The 13,635-nt window shown below is 45.7% G+C and overlaps 1 long non-coding RNA gene across 1 annotated transcript in view; it reads right to left on the reverse strand.

The window, feature by feature from the left end:
• Positions 1-3,348: 3,348 nt before the first annotated feature.
• LOC145349659 (uncharacterized) overlaps positions 3,349-13,635 on the reverse strand; it is a 94,930-nt gene continuing 84,643 nt past the window's right edge. Inside the window, exons 2-3 of the long non-coding RNA XR_013888134.1 lie at positions 12,876-12,980; positions 3,349-3,481 (exon numbers count right to left, since the gene is read on the reverse strand). This is a non-coding gene — a long non-coding RNA (uncharacterized LOC145349659). The remainder of the gene's footprint in view (positions 3,482-12,875; positions 12,981-13,635) is intronic.

Here is a 13,635-nt window from a genome sequence, read left to right on the forward strand (position 1 = left end):
GGACATGTGGAAGGTGTGAAAGGCATTATAGAAATGCAGATAAATTTGGTTATTTCCTATTTTCTTTCCATATGAAACAATTTACTGACTTTCAACTACATTTGGTTTATCATTACAGGTCTAGTCCAAATCATCCTTCAAACTTTGAGATGACCATTTCAAGTCTGCTGCCCCTTCCAGTTTGTTATTGAAATAACTCCTCCAAGGCCAGTATCCTTTCACCAAACTTAGATTTATTTACATACTCAATAACATTCCAACAGGTACTTCCTCGTTCAGAGTTTAAACCTGGAGTTCCAGTAAACCTGACAGTCCACATTATATATACAGGCAGAACTCCCTGATAGGCCATATCATTATTGCCTTAATCAGGGAGCTCATATTCTAAGAAGTCCACCGTTTGGGCAATATTAAAGCCATTACAGTTATCATCTGTAGATTTGATCATTTTGCATTGAGAGTAGAGAAATTAGATACAGCACTGGTCACTCAGTACTCCTCCTCATCCCAACCCCGTTATAGCCTCTCAATAAAATTTCATTTTAACTTTGAAACAAACACAGGGAGAGTTGTAAAGCAGGCTGTTGAGTTATGGTTATTGCAAGAGGTCAAAATTGTCCCCATTTCTCTTGCTGAGGTGTTTTAGCTGCATTGATTAAGTTATAGAAACCTTCAGCCTGTCAGGCCTACACTGACAACAATCCCACCCAGGCCCAATTCCATATTTACCCAGCTAATCCTTCTGACACGAAGGGGCAATTTAGCATGGTTAATCCACCTAACCTAACCTAAACCGAAGCACCCAGAGGAAACCCATGGAAAGAACATGCAAACTCTGCACAAACTGTCACCCGAGGCTGGAATTGAACCGGGGTCTCTGGCGCTGCAAGGCAACAGTGCTAAACACTGTGCCACCGTATCGCCCATAAGTGATAGACATTGTGATAGATTAAGTGATAGACATTGGCCTTTTCTTCTGTACTTTTTGAAACAATGATCTGGGATCTTTCAATTTGGCATTTCTTTTAAAAGACATTCCCTGTGACAGCACAACATTGCCTCAGTACAGCCCAGAGAGCATCAGTCTGGATGTTATGCCAAAGTTTCCTGAGTGTGACTTGAACCCACAGCCATCTAACTCAGAGGCAAAAGTGTCACCCAGCCATTGAGTGAAGGCTGCTGTTGAAAGAAAACACCTGTGAAGGAAATCAGGTTGTTGATTCTGGCCTAATTTTCCGGTCTGGAAACGGGAGGTGGCTGTCAACTGCAGCGAGGCAGAACACACATCACCAAACTCCCCATTCCCTGCCCATCCAAAACAATTAACTGTGGGTTGAAAAATGTTTAAACAAAACAAGTTGTCATTTCACGTTATCATAACAAAAAGTGCGTACTCTGCTAAAAAATTTGTACGCGGAGAAATACTGCCATGCAGAAAAGACCAGATATTAGCCTACTGGATTCCAAAGGTCTGAGACAAACTCAGGGGCAAAGGTCAGAACTTTAGAGGGGAAACTGGGGCAAAAATTCTTGGCCCAATTCCCTCATCTCCCCTCTGACGACCCATAGGGCCATTAGAAATAGGAACAGGAGTAGGTCATTTGGCCCCTTGAGCCTGCTCAATAGAATCATGGTTGATTCGACATTCCTCATGTCCACACTCGTGCCCTTTCCTCATAACCCTTGATTTCTTGTGTTTCTGAATGGCGAGCTGTGACAAGTGGCGTTCCTCAAGGATCAGTGCTGGGACCTCTGCTGTTCATAATATATGTAAATGCTTTGGAAGAAAATGTAACTGGTTTGATTAGTAAGTTTGTGGATGCCACAAAGATTGGTGGATTGGCAGACAGCGATGAGGACCATCAGAAGATACAGCAGGATATAGATGGGTTGGAGACTTGGGCGGAGAGATGATAGATGGAGTTTAATGTGGACAAATGTGAGGTAATGCATTTTGGAAGGTCTAATGAAGATAGGAAACAGATAGTAAATGGCAGAACCCTTAGGAGTATTGATAGGCAGAGGGATCTGGCTGTACAGCTACAGAGGTCACTGAAAGTGGCAATGCAGGTGGAGAAGGTAGTCAAGAAGGCATACGGCATGCTTGCCTTCATCAGCTGAGACACTGAGTTTCAAAATTGGCAAGACATGTTGCAGATTTATAGAACCTTAGTTAGGCTGCACTTGGAATATAGTGTTCAATTCTGATCATCACATTACCAGAAGGATGTGGAGGCTTTAGAGAGGGCACAGAAAGGATTTACCAGGATGGTGCCTGGCATGGAGGGTATTAGCTATCAGGAGAGATTGGAGAAACTTGGTTTGTTCTCACTGGAACGACAGAAGTTGAGGGTGACCTGATAGAAGTCTACAAGATTATGAGGGACATGGACAGAGTGGATAGTCAGAAGCTTTTTCCCGGGGTGGAAGAGTCAATTACTAGGAGTCATAGGTTTAAGGTGCAAGGGGCAAGGTTTAAAGGAGATGTACGAGGCAAGTTTTTTACACAGAGAGTGATGGGTGCCTGGCACTCGCTGCCAGGGGAGATAGTGGAAGCAGATATGACAGTGAGTTTTAAGAGGCATCTGGACAAATACACGAATAGAATGGGAATAGAGGGATATGGTCCCCGGAAGGGTTGCGGGTTAAAGTTCAGTCGGGCAGCGTGCTCGCTGCAGGCTTGGAGGGCCGAAGAGCCTGTTCCTGTGCTACAATTTAATTTGTGCTTTGTTCCCTTACTGATCAAAAATCTATCCACCTTGGCCTTAAATATACATAGTAAGAAGTCTCACAACACCAGGTTAAAGTCCAACAAGTTTATTTGGAATCACGGGCTTTCGGAGCGCTGCTCCTTTATCAGGTGATGAAGGAACAGGGCTCTGAAACCTCGTGATTCCAAATAAACCTGTGGGACTTTAACCAGGTGTTGTGAGACTGCTTACTGTGTCCACCCCAGTCCAATGCCGGCATCTCCACATTTTAAAAAGACACAATGACTTTGCCCCCACAGCTCTATGTGGCAAAGAGTTCCAAAGACTCACAACCCTCTGAAAGAAGAAATTTCTCCTCATTTCAGTCTTAAATTGGGGATCCCTTTATTCTGAGACAATGCCCTCTGGTCCTTGGACCAAGGCTTTCCCATGAGAGAAAACATCCTCTTAGCATTTACCCTGTCAAGCCCCTTAAAAATCCTTTATGTTTTCAATGAGAATTTCAGGAATAAAATCAACAAAACCTCAACTTCTGGGACTAAATAACCTATGAATCATAGCCAAGAACAAAAGAAATATGAGTATTTCATTAACAGCCTAAAACTGAAGAGTTATCATGAATCGTAATTACCTTTCATTTCTCTAAGGCGAGGCGGAGTCGGTGAAGATATAATTTGCATTTTGCTGCACATTGCTCCTCAGGGGATTTTAACTTTCTGCGAGTCTTATTTGATCCACAGGCTGACATACTTGAGAGTCTTAAATGACTTCTGTGGAATGACCGTAATTAATGAAAAGTTAAGGCTTAAATGCACAGCTGATCACAACAGATAAACTGGAATGTCACATTTAAGCACATCAGGGTGAAATTAATCTTGCCGATAACATTCTTTAATTCATTCATGGGGTGTGGGATTTGCTGGCTAGGCCAGCACTTATTGCCCATCCATAGTTGCCCTTGAGAAGGTGGTGGTGAGCTGCCTTCCTGACCCCTGCAATTCAGGTGGTGTAGTTACACCCATAGTGCTGAGGTGTTATTTTTAACAAGTACGATAGGTAAGTAGCAATGAATCCGAGATGGAATTCAGGAAAAATGTCCTCACCCAGAAGGTATTTAGATTGCAGAACACGTGACCATATGATGTAGTTGAGCCAAATAGTAGATGGATTTTAGGGGAAGCTGGAAAAGTACATGAGGGAGAAAGAAATAGGACAGTGGTGGGCAACCTGGGGCCTAGGAGCCACATAGAATCCCTACAATGCAGTCAGAGGCCATTTGGTCCATCTGCACTGACCACAATCCCACCCAGCCCCTAAACCTGTAATCCCATATGTTTACCCTGCTAATCCCCCGACACTAAGGGGCAATTTTGCATGGCCAATCAACCTAATCCACACATCTTTGGATTGTGGAAGCAAACCGGAGCACCCAGAGGAAACCCATACAGGCACAAGGAGAACGTGCAAGCTCCACACAGACAGTCCCCAAGCCGGGAATTGAACCTGGGTCCCTGGCTGTTGTGAGGCAGCGGTGCTAACCATTGTGCCACCATGCTGTCCATGTGGCCCATTTGAGTTCTGAGTGCAGCTCCACGAGACACTTTGTTAACCGTTGCCCACTTGCAGAGCTGCCACATTCCACTAATTTCGAGCTGTGTAATTTTTTTCCTATTGTTATGACATGTGAAGCAAGAGCAAGTGAAGTGAGGTGTGCGCTGATTGCAACATCGACTGTGAGAGCTGTATGCTCCCTCTGTATCCAAAGTGTCAATATTTCTTTTGTTTTTACTATCTGAAGTTGATGACGGTTCCATTAATATATAAAACATTTTCTATAACTTGTTATGAACATTCGGCCTGTGTTACATATATTTAAACTGATTCATGGGGTGATGATGAGTGAACTAGCCCAATTTCAATCTTGTAGCCCTCTGAGATGAAGAAGGGGGCACTTATGTGGTCCACTCACCAGCCTAGAATATCCCTCATTGAATTAGAAGGATATGGTGATAGATTGAGATGAAGAGGGGTGGCAGGAGGCAAGTCTGGTCCATAAGCACCAACATGGACCGGTTGTGCCTGGTGCCTACTTCTCTGCTGCAGACTCCATGCAATACAATATAATGTCGATTTAATTAAAACAGATAATTTGTGACATTCAGCATCAAAGACCAAAACTCATTGAAGATTTGGTTCCCTTCCTTTATTGAGGTCTTTGGGCACAATCTTACCAGCCATTCACGCCACGTTCCCACTGCAAGGAGGATGGGGAATTTGGTGGCCAGCCAAATCTCCGCTCACCACAGTGGGATGGGAAAATTCCACCAGCGTGAACAGCTATGGGATTCTGGCCTTAGTATCCTGGGTACATGCTTAAGAGAAACCCGTAACTCTATTTTTTGTTAGTAATTCGTGGGAAGTGGGCATTGCTGGCTTGACCAGCATACATTGCCCATCCCTGAGGGCAATTAAGAATTAATTACGTTGCTGTGACTCTGGAGTCACATGTAAGCCAGACCAGGTAAGGATGGCAGATTTCCTTCCCTTAAGGACACTAGTGAACCAGGTGGGTTTTTATGACAATTAATAATGGTTTCATGGTCGCCATTAGACTTCTGATTCCAGATTTTTCACAGGTGGCACATCACTACCTACCAATATCTAAGAGAAAGAAAGAAACAAAATTGCATTTATATAGCAACTTTCAAGGCTTCAGGACATTGCATCACTCCTCATTGCAAATGAAGGGCTTTTAAAGTGAAGTCACCAGCAGCTAATGTTGAGGCAGCTAGATCCCACAAGCAGCAATGTGACAATGACCAGGTTGACTGTTTTTTCAGTGATATTGCCTGAGGTATAAACAATGGCTGAGCCACAGGGGAGAACTCCCCTGCTCTTCTCAAAATGGTGATAATGGGAGCTTTTACTTGCCTTCAAGCAGGCAGACTGGGTCTTGGGTTAATCTAAAAGACGTCACCTCCAACAGTGCAGCATTCACTCAGTAGTGTTTTGAACCCACACACCTCTGACTCAGACCGGGCCTTAGAGTGCAACCATCCCACCAGAACTGACACCACAACCCAGAGAGTGTAGTATTCAGGATCACAACACACCAACCAATAAGAGGACGAGAGGTCATAGTCTTAGGATAAGGGGTAGCAAATTTAAAATAGATTTGAGGAGAAACTAGGGGGGGCGATTCTCCCAAAAGTGCTGAATTGCCAGGAAAACTGGTCTAGATGACAATTGTTTTTCAGTGCAGCTTCAGACATGAATCTCCACACTCCATGCAATACAGAAGGCACAATTGTGAATCTCATTAAAAACCCAGGAGGCAGGGCCTATTCACGCCAGAGTTTGACAGTTCCAGAACTCTGCGCATGCAGTGATCTGTCAGTCGCCCCATTTTACTGGCTAGCTCGATTGCTGCTCAGCCTGGGACCCCCGCAGTGCTCCCCCTTCTGACACCACCACAGCCCCCATGAAAATTCCTGAACCCCACTCCCGGTCCCGGAGCGCCCACCCGACCCACTGCTGCAGTAGCGATTTCCCCCGACCCCCTCACCCAGACAGACCATACCCCCCACTGCTGACCACCCCTCTCCACCTCCCCCAGGAGGCAGGTCTCCCCCCAGGAGGCAGGTCTCCCCCCAGGCAGAGCAACCTCCCTCCCCCGCTTGCCCCTATCACTGGCCTCCCTCCAGCCCAGACCAATCTTCATGCAGAGTGGCAGCAGGACCTCCCAATACCATCGATCACCCGCTAGGCCTTGCCCGATGGGCAGTGTCAAGGTGCCCTCGAGCATGGGGGCTTTGCTCCTTGGGCAGTGCCAGGGGACATAGGATGGCACTGCCAGGGTGCCTATGCCTAGGAGGTACCATCCCCCTACTGCCTGACCCCTCCCCGTGAGGTCTTGATTGCCCCTTTCTTCACTCCAGCCGGGTCTCTCGCTAGTTCCCCAAACATGAGGAGCTAATCTAAACTCCGCCAGAGTGAAGTACTCTTGGTGGGGTGGGAGATGCTATCAGGCCTTGCAAGTTCCATGCCGGGTCCGATAATCACATTTAAACTACATTTTAAATATATTAAAAACAGATTAAAATCACTTACCTCTCTTCCCGCCGGTTTCCAGTGCTTGTTCTCCAGCTCTGGGAGATGTGCATGTGTTGGGAACATATGCGCGAATCCTGTGAATTGGCCGACACACGATTCTCCCGACTGGACCCACCAGAAAATTTGTGGGTTGCGATGGGAGAATTGCCCCCTACTTCTCCCAAAGGATTGTGAATCTGTGAAATTCACTATCCCAAAGTGCGGTGAATGCTGGGACAGTGAGTAAATTTGAGGAGGAGTTAGACAGATTTTTAATTGGGAATGGGTTGAAGGGTTATGGGGAGAAGGCAGGAAAATGGGAATGAGGAGCATATCAGCCATGATCGAATGGTGGAGCGGACTCAATGGGCCGAATGGCCCAATTCTGCTCCTATCTCTTATGAACTTAGGGAGAGAAAATCCAAAATGGATTTGAGTGTTGATTTGCTCACTAGATTTCTCACAATTCAGAGCTAAAATCCCCGTGAAACGTCTCTAAATTTCATGGGTTTTAAGTAGCTGACGTACAATCCAAAGGCATTGTTGTGAAGACACTGCCACCTAATGGATATAAGTTTAAGGATCAGAACGGGATCCAGATTGGGAAAATTTGAGTTCTGAGTTCCCCTATTGTCTATTGCAAACAATACAAATTAACCGCGAGTGTGGTGACAACACTGACCAAACTCTAACTCACCCAACCCTCACTGCACCAAACCGAGACAAGCACCCACACCAGGATCAGTCTCAATTTTCAGTGGCTTCAGTGATTGATATTCACCTAGGGAGACTCCAACATGTAAAGCAAAGAGTGTTTCTGCAGCCCATGAAATTGCACTGGGGTGCACATCCACATGGAAAGGAAAGGAAGAGAGTCGGTGCAGACTTGATGGGCTGAATGACCTCATTCCCTGCTGCCTCACAGCTCCAGGGACCTGGGTTCAATGCCCGGCTTGGGTCACTCTCATGTCTGCGTGGGTTTCCTCCGAGTGCTCCAGTTTCCTTCTACACTCCAAAGATGTGTGGGTTAGGTGGATTTGCCATGCTAAATTGACCCTTAGTGTCCCAGGATGCATTGGTTTGAGGGATTTGTGGGATAAGTATGTGGGGTTACAGGGATAAAACAGGGATTGTTTTCGGTGCAGACTTGATGGGCCGAATGGCCTCCTACTGCACTATAGGGATTCTATGGTTTGTAAGGATAAATGGGGGAGTAGAACAAAGGAGCTCAGGAAACAGAAATCTAAAAATGTGCAGGTTAGGTGGATTGGCCATGCTAACTTGACCTTTAGTGTCGGGGGATTAGCAGGGCAAATACATGGGGTTGCGTGTGCAATGTTCTGTCAGAGAGTCAATGCAGACTTGATGGGCTGAATGACTTCATTTTTCTCTAGAGATTCCATGTTTATATACAGGGACAGACTGAATCTGTCTGTTTGTGAGTTTGGAGGTGTATGCTTGTAATTTTTGTCTCTGGAAATAAGAGCTTGTAAAATGTGTAAAGACTAGGCTCCAGTTCTGCCCTTCACTGCAATGCTACCTATAATGTAACACATGTGACTCATCTACTGCCCCCTTGATCCTATTCCCACTAAACTGTTGATTAACTAACCTCCTTTCCTGTGTGCCAGGAGTTGATATTGTAAACAGTTCTCTCCAGCTACTGTTCCTTTCCTTTTCAAATTTTATCAGACCTCTTTAATAAAACCCAGTTTAGATCTTTACAACTTCCACCCATCTTTAATCTTACAAGGGTGGCACAGTGACACAGTGGTTAGCACTGCTGCCTCACAGCGCCAGAGATCTGGGTTCAATTCTGGCCTCGGGTCACTGTCTGTGTGGAGTTTGCATGTTTTCCCCATGTTTGTGTGGGTTTCCTTTAGGTGTTACAGTTTCCTCCCGCACTCTGAAGATGTTTGTGCGTGTTGGGTTGATTGGTTGCACTATATTGTCCCTTAGTATCAGAAGGATTAGCAGGATAACGACATGGAGTTATGGGAATAGGGCTTGGGTTGTTGTCAGTGCAGGTTCGAAGGCTGAATGGCCTCCTTCTGCACTGTAGGGATTCTTGAACATACATCCCAAATCCATGCTCATTTTTCCATCAGTCCACATCTGAATCCTCAAGTCAGATTTTATAGATTCCCTACAGTGCAGAAGGAGGCCAACTGGCCCACCGAGTCTGCATTGACCACAATCCCACCCAGGCCCTATTCTCATCAGTCCTCATATTTACTCTGCTAATACCCCGATACTAGAATTAATTTAGCACACTAATCCACGTAACCCGCACATCTTTGGACTGTGGGAGGAAACCGGAGCACCTGGAGGAAACCCACGCAAACACAGGAAAAATGTGCACGTTTCAGACAGTCACCTGGAATTGAGCCTGGGTCCCTGGCGCTGTGAGGCAGCAGTGCTAACTACTGTGTCAGCTCTGGCTCAGAGATTAAACGGAACAAGCCAAAATCATAAGTGACAAGCTATGTGATTGTAATCCTCATAAACTCTTTCCAACTCATCCTTCTCTACCTGTCTGCAGCTTTGATAGGTTTGACTGCACCATCCTCCTCCAAGGCCTCCCCACTGTCATCCAGATGAGTGGAATGGCACTCATCTGATTCCATTCTTTTCTATTCAGTCGTAGCCATGGAATCACCTACATTAACTTCACTTCCCACCACCATCATTACTTCTGAAGGCTACCAAGGGTCAATCCTTGACCTCCTCCAGTTTCTCATCTACCCAACACCCATTAGTAACATCATCCAAGAATATATCAGGTTCTGTATACGTGCTGACAACCCCCAGCTGTATCTCTCCACATCTCTAGATCCCTGCATTGCTTCAGATCTGACATGTTGCTTGTCCGACATCCAGTGTTGCATAAACAAAACCTCCTTGGACCAAAGCCATTCTCTTCAATCCCTGCCACAAGAACTGTTACTGAACCACTGGATCCATCCATCTCCTAACTGTGGGAATGAATAAAACTAGGGATGCATAGGAAGCCAGAATTGGAGGAACACAGAGACCTTGGAGAGTCGTAGGAGGAAGTTACAGAGATAGGCAGGCGTTTGGCCATGAAGCTGAACTACTTTGGCGTTCTAGTTGACTCTGAGCTGAGTTTTTGACCCAATGTCCTCTTTGTTACCTCTTGAGTCTCTCTTGTCTCCTGTCAGGCCTTGCACCTACTGATCTCTGTAAATGAGTTCATCCTGAACTCCCATTGTGTCAGTATCCTGACTTGCACCAATTCCTGTTCTCCCATCACCCCTGTACTTATAGATCTACATTGACACCCAGCCCAACAATAACTTGAATTTCAAATCCTTCCATGGCCACACACCTGCATATCTCTATCACTGTCTTGGCCAATCTTTATCCCTGGTATAGCTAAAAACAGATGATTGGTTTAGCAAGATGGCACGGCAGCACAGTGGTTAGCACGGCTGCCTCACAGCACCAGAGACCTGTGTTTGATTCCTGACTTGGGACACTGTCTGTATGGAGTTTGCACATTCTCTCTATGTTTGTGTGGGTTTTCTCCCACACTCCAAAGATGTGTGGGTTAGGTGGATTTGCCGTGCTAAATTCTCCATTAGTGTCAGTGGGACTAGCTAAGGTAAATGTATGGGGTTATGGAGATAGCCTGGCTGAGATTGTAGTCCGTGCTGACTTGATGGGCCAAATGGCCTCCTGCTGCACTGTATGATTCTATGAGTCTACCTCCTCCAGCCTTACGACTCTCCAAGATCTCTTGTTCCTCCAATTTTGCTTCCTGTGCGTCCCCAATTTTCTTTTCTCCCACAGCTGCCTAGGCCCTGACTTCTGAAAAGCCCACCCTAAACCTCTGCACCTATTTACTGCTCTGTTACTTTAAGACACTCCTAGATGGGCAGTCTAGGCCGATGAGTGGGACACACAAGTGGCCCTCCTCCATCTCAATGGGCCGCAGGATTGAAATCAGGCATGTTCACTAACCGCAACCCCTAAATATATTTAATACAGGCCGAACGTTTCATAACAAGTTACAGAAATTGCTTAATCATATATTAATAGATCTGTTGTCAACTTCAAATGGTGAAAACAAAAGAAATATTTACGCTTACCTTTAACGCTGTGGAGGACAGTTTACAGGGAATTGTATCCATGAACTGCTTAGCTACCATTGTGTTCAATGTCTTGCACTGGTACAGGTAAAGTTTATTTATTATTGTCACAAGTAGGCTAACACTGCAATGAAGTTACTGTGAAAATTCCCTCATCGCCACACTCCAGCTCCTGTACGGGTGCACTGAGGGAGTATTTAGCATGGTCAATGCACCTGACCAGTACATCTTTTGGACTATGAGAGGAAACCGGACCACCCGGAGGAAACCCATGCAGACACAGGGAGAACGTGCCAACTCTGCATACACAGTGACCCAAGCTGGGAATCAAACCCAGATCCCCGGCACAGTGAGGCAGCACTAACCATTGTGCCACCGTGCCGCCCAGGTAGCACCCAAATCAGCCCCTTCAGCATCTGGCAATGGCCTCAAATGGGACAGATCAACAAGGGAGGATCATTGCTTCCATCCAGGGAGTCAATAAATTCAGCAACATGACAGTGAGGGATGCTCACGAGGCAGACAGCACTGCCTACCTCTGCCCCTGTTAGCCACAGTATCACAGACACATCTGCTGTTTTGGAGTCTCAGTATTGTCAGTGGCGCGGTAATAGTAATGGAAAGCTATAGCAAATGAGCTTAAAATCGAAAATGTTGTGCAGGCCACTCTCAGAACCCCGATGGGGTTGCATGTGGGCCACATTGGGTGGCACAGTGGCTCAGTGATTAGCACTGCTGCTTCCCAGTGCCAGGGACCCGGGTTCGATTCCCAGCTTGGGTCATTGTCTGCACGGAATCTGCATGTTCTCCCCATGTCTGCATGGGTTTCCTCTGGGTGCTCCAGTTTCCTCTCACGGTCTGAAAGACGTGCTGGTGAGGGTGCATTGACTGTACTAAATTCTCCCTCAGCATACCCGAACAGGTGCCGATGTGTGGCGACTAGGGGATTTTCACAGTCACTTCATTGCAGTGTTAATATAAGCTCATTTGCTATAGCTTTCCATTACTATTATTATGCCACTGACAATACTGAGACTCCAAAATAGCAGATGTGTCTGTGATACTGTGGCAAACAGGGGCAGAAGTAGGCAGCGCTGTCTGCCTCGTAAGTATCCCTCACTGTCATGATGTTGAGTTTACTGCCGCCCCGGATGGAAGCAGTGATCCTTCTTTGTTGATCTGTCCCATTTGAGGCCATTGCCAGACACTGGAGGGGTTGATTTGGGTGCTACCTAGGCACCACGGTAGCACAGTTGTTAGCACTGCTGGCTCACAGCGCCAGGATCTGGGTTCAATTTCAGCCTCTGGTGACTGTGCAGAGTTTGCACATTCCCTCCGTGTCCACATGTGTTTCTCCAGGTGCTCCGGTTTCCTCCCACAGTCCGAAAGACATGATGGTTAGATGCATTGGCCGTGCTAAATTCTCCCTCAGTATACCCGACAGGCGCCAGATTGCGGCGACTGGGGGATTTTCACCATAACTTCATTGCAGTGTTAATGTAAGCCTACTGGTGGCTCTAATAAATAAACCACACCAAGCTTTTGATCACCCATCCACATAAGACCTGATGTGCCTTGGAGTCACATTTTGTTTGACAATGTTCCTGCAAAGCACCTTGGGACATTTTTACCACATTAAAGGCTCTGTACAAAGGCAAGATGTCTTTGTTGAAATATGAGTCCTCCTTTCTGATGAAATCGGTGTGGACTGGGAATGGAACTTGGGACATTGGTACTTTGCATGGTTCAGTGAATTATTGGATAAAGTTGCTGTGCTGTTGAGGAGAGATAAGGATTCAGAATTTCATTTACTATCCTTCTCTATCTAAATACAACGTACATAAATCTCTCCTTTTATTACGAATCCGATATCCCAGGAGCTCAGGTCTCTCCTGCTGTACAATTGATGCAATTGGCTGGCGTTTGTGGAAATATGATACTTTTCAGTGGAGTATCTCACCCATAAAATGAAACATTTTTGCCGAGCCTGATTTATCTGGGTCACCGACTCACTGGAGATTCAGCAGTAAATCGTGGTTCCTCGCTGTCAGCACAGTGTTGCTGTCTGTCGTAATAACAAGAAAGAAAAATATAGCTGTAAATTACCTCCAAATTCTGAGCCTTTGCTACAAGCAATTGGCCTGTCCTTAAAGTGAACCGACGGATTAAGGGGATAGTTTTTATTAGATCAATTCCCTTTGGCAAGTATATACATGACAGATCCCTGCGACATTCATGGACAATAAAATGATCAAAGGGAGGTGTAAAAATAGGAATTGATCATCAGGATTAAGCACTGGCTGCCAAGGTGAACGTCACTCACTGTATAATATCAATGAAGCTCAGTTGTTCTATAGAGATACAAATCTTACAGGACTCAGGAGGCCATTGGGCCCAATATGCCTGTTCCGACTCTTTGAAAGAGCAATTGAAATAGTTCTACTGTCCTGCTCTCTCTCATAACCATGTAATTTTATTTTCTTTTCAAGTATTTGTCCAACTGCCTTTTGAAAGTTATTGAATCTGCTTCAGATCACAACTCACAGCATAAAAAATATTCTCCTCGCTTTCTCCATGGCCTGTCTTTCAATTATCTATATCCCCGGGTCATCAACTCTCTTTCCAGTGAAAGTATTTACTTTCCACCTATTCTATTAATAAGGTCTCGTGGCGCAGTGGGGTTAGCAGCCCTGCCTCCCAGCCAGAAACTCCAAGTTCAA

The sequence above is a fragment of the Carcharhinus amblyrhynchos genome, chromosome 11 (assembly GCF_965287045.1).
Source record: "Carcharhinus amblyrhynchos chromosome 11, sCarAmb.v2.hapA, whole genome shotgun sequence".
Lineage (NCBI taxonomy): Eukaryota > Metazoa > Chordata > Chondrichthyes > Carcharhiniformes > Carcharhinidae > Carcharhinus > Carcharhinus amblyrhynchos.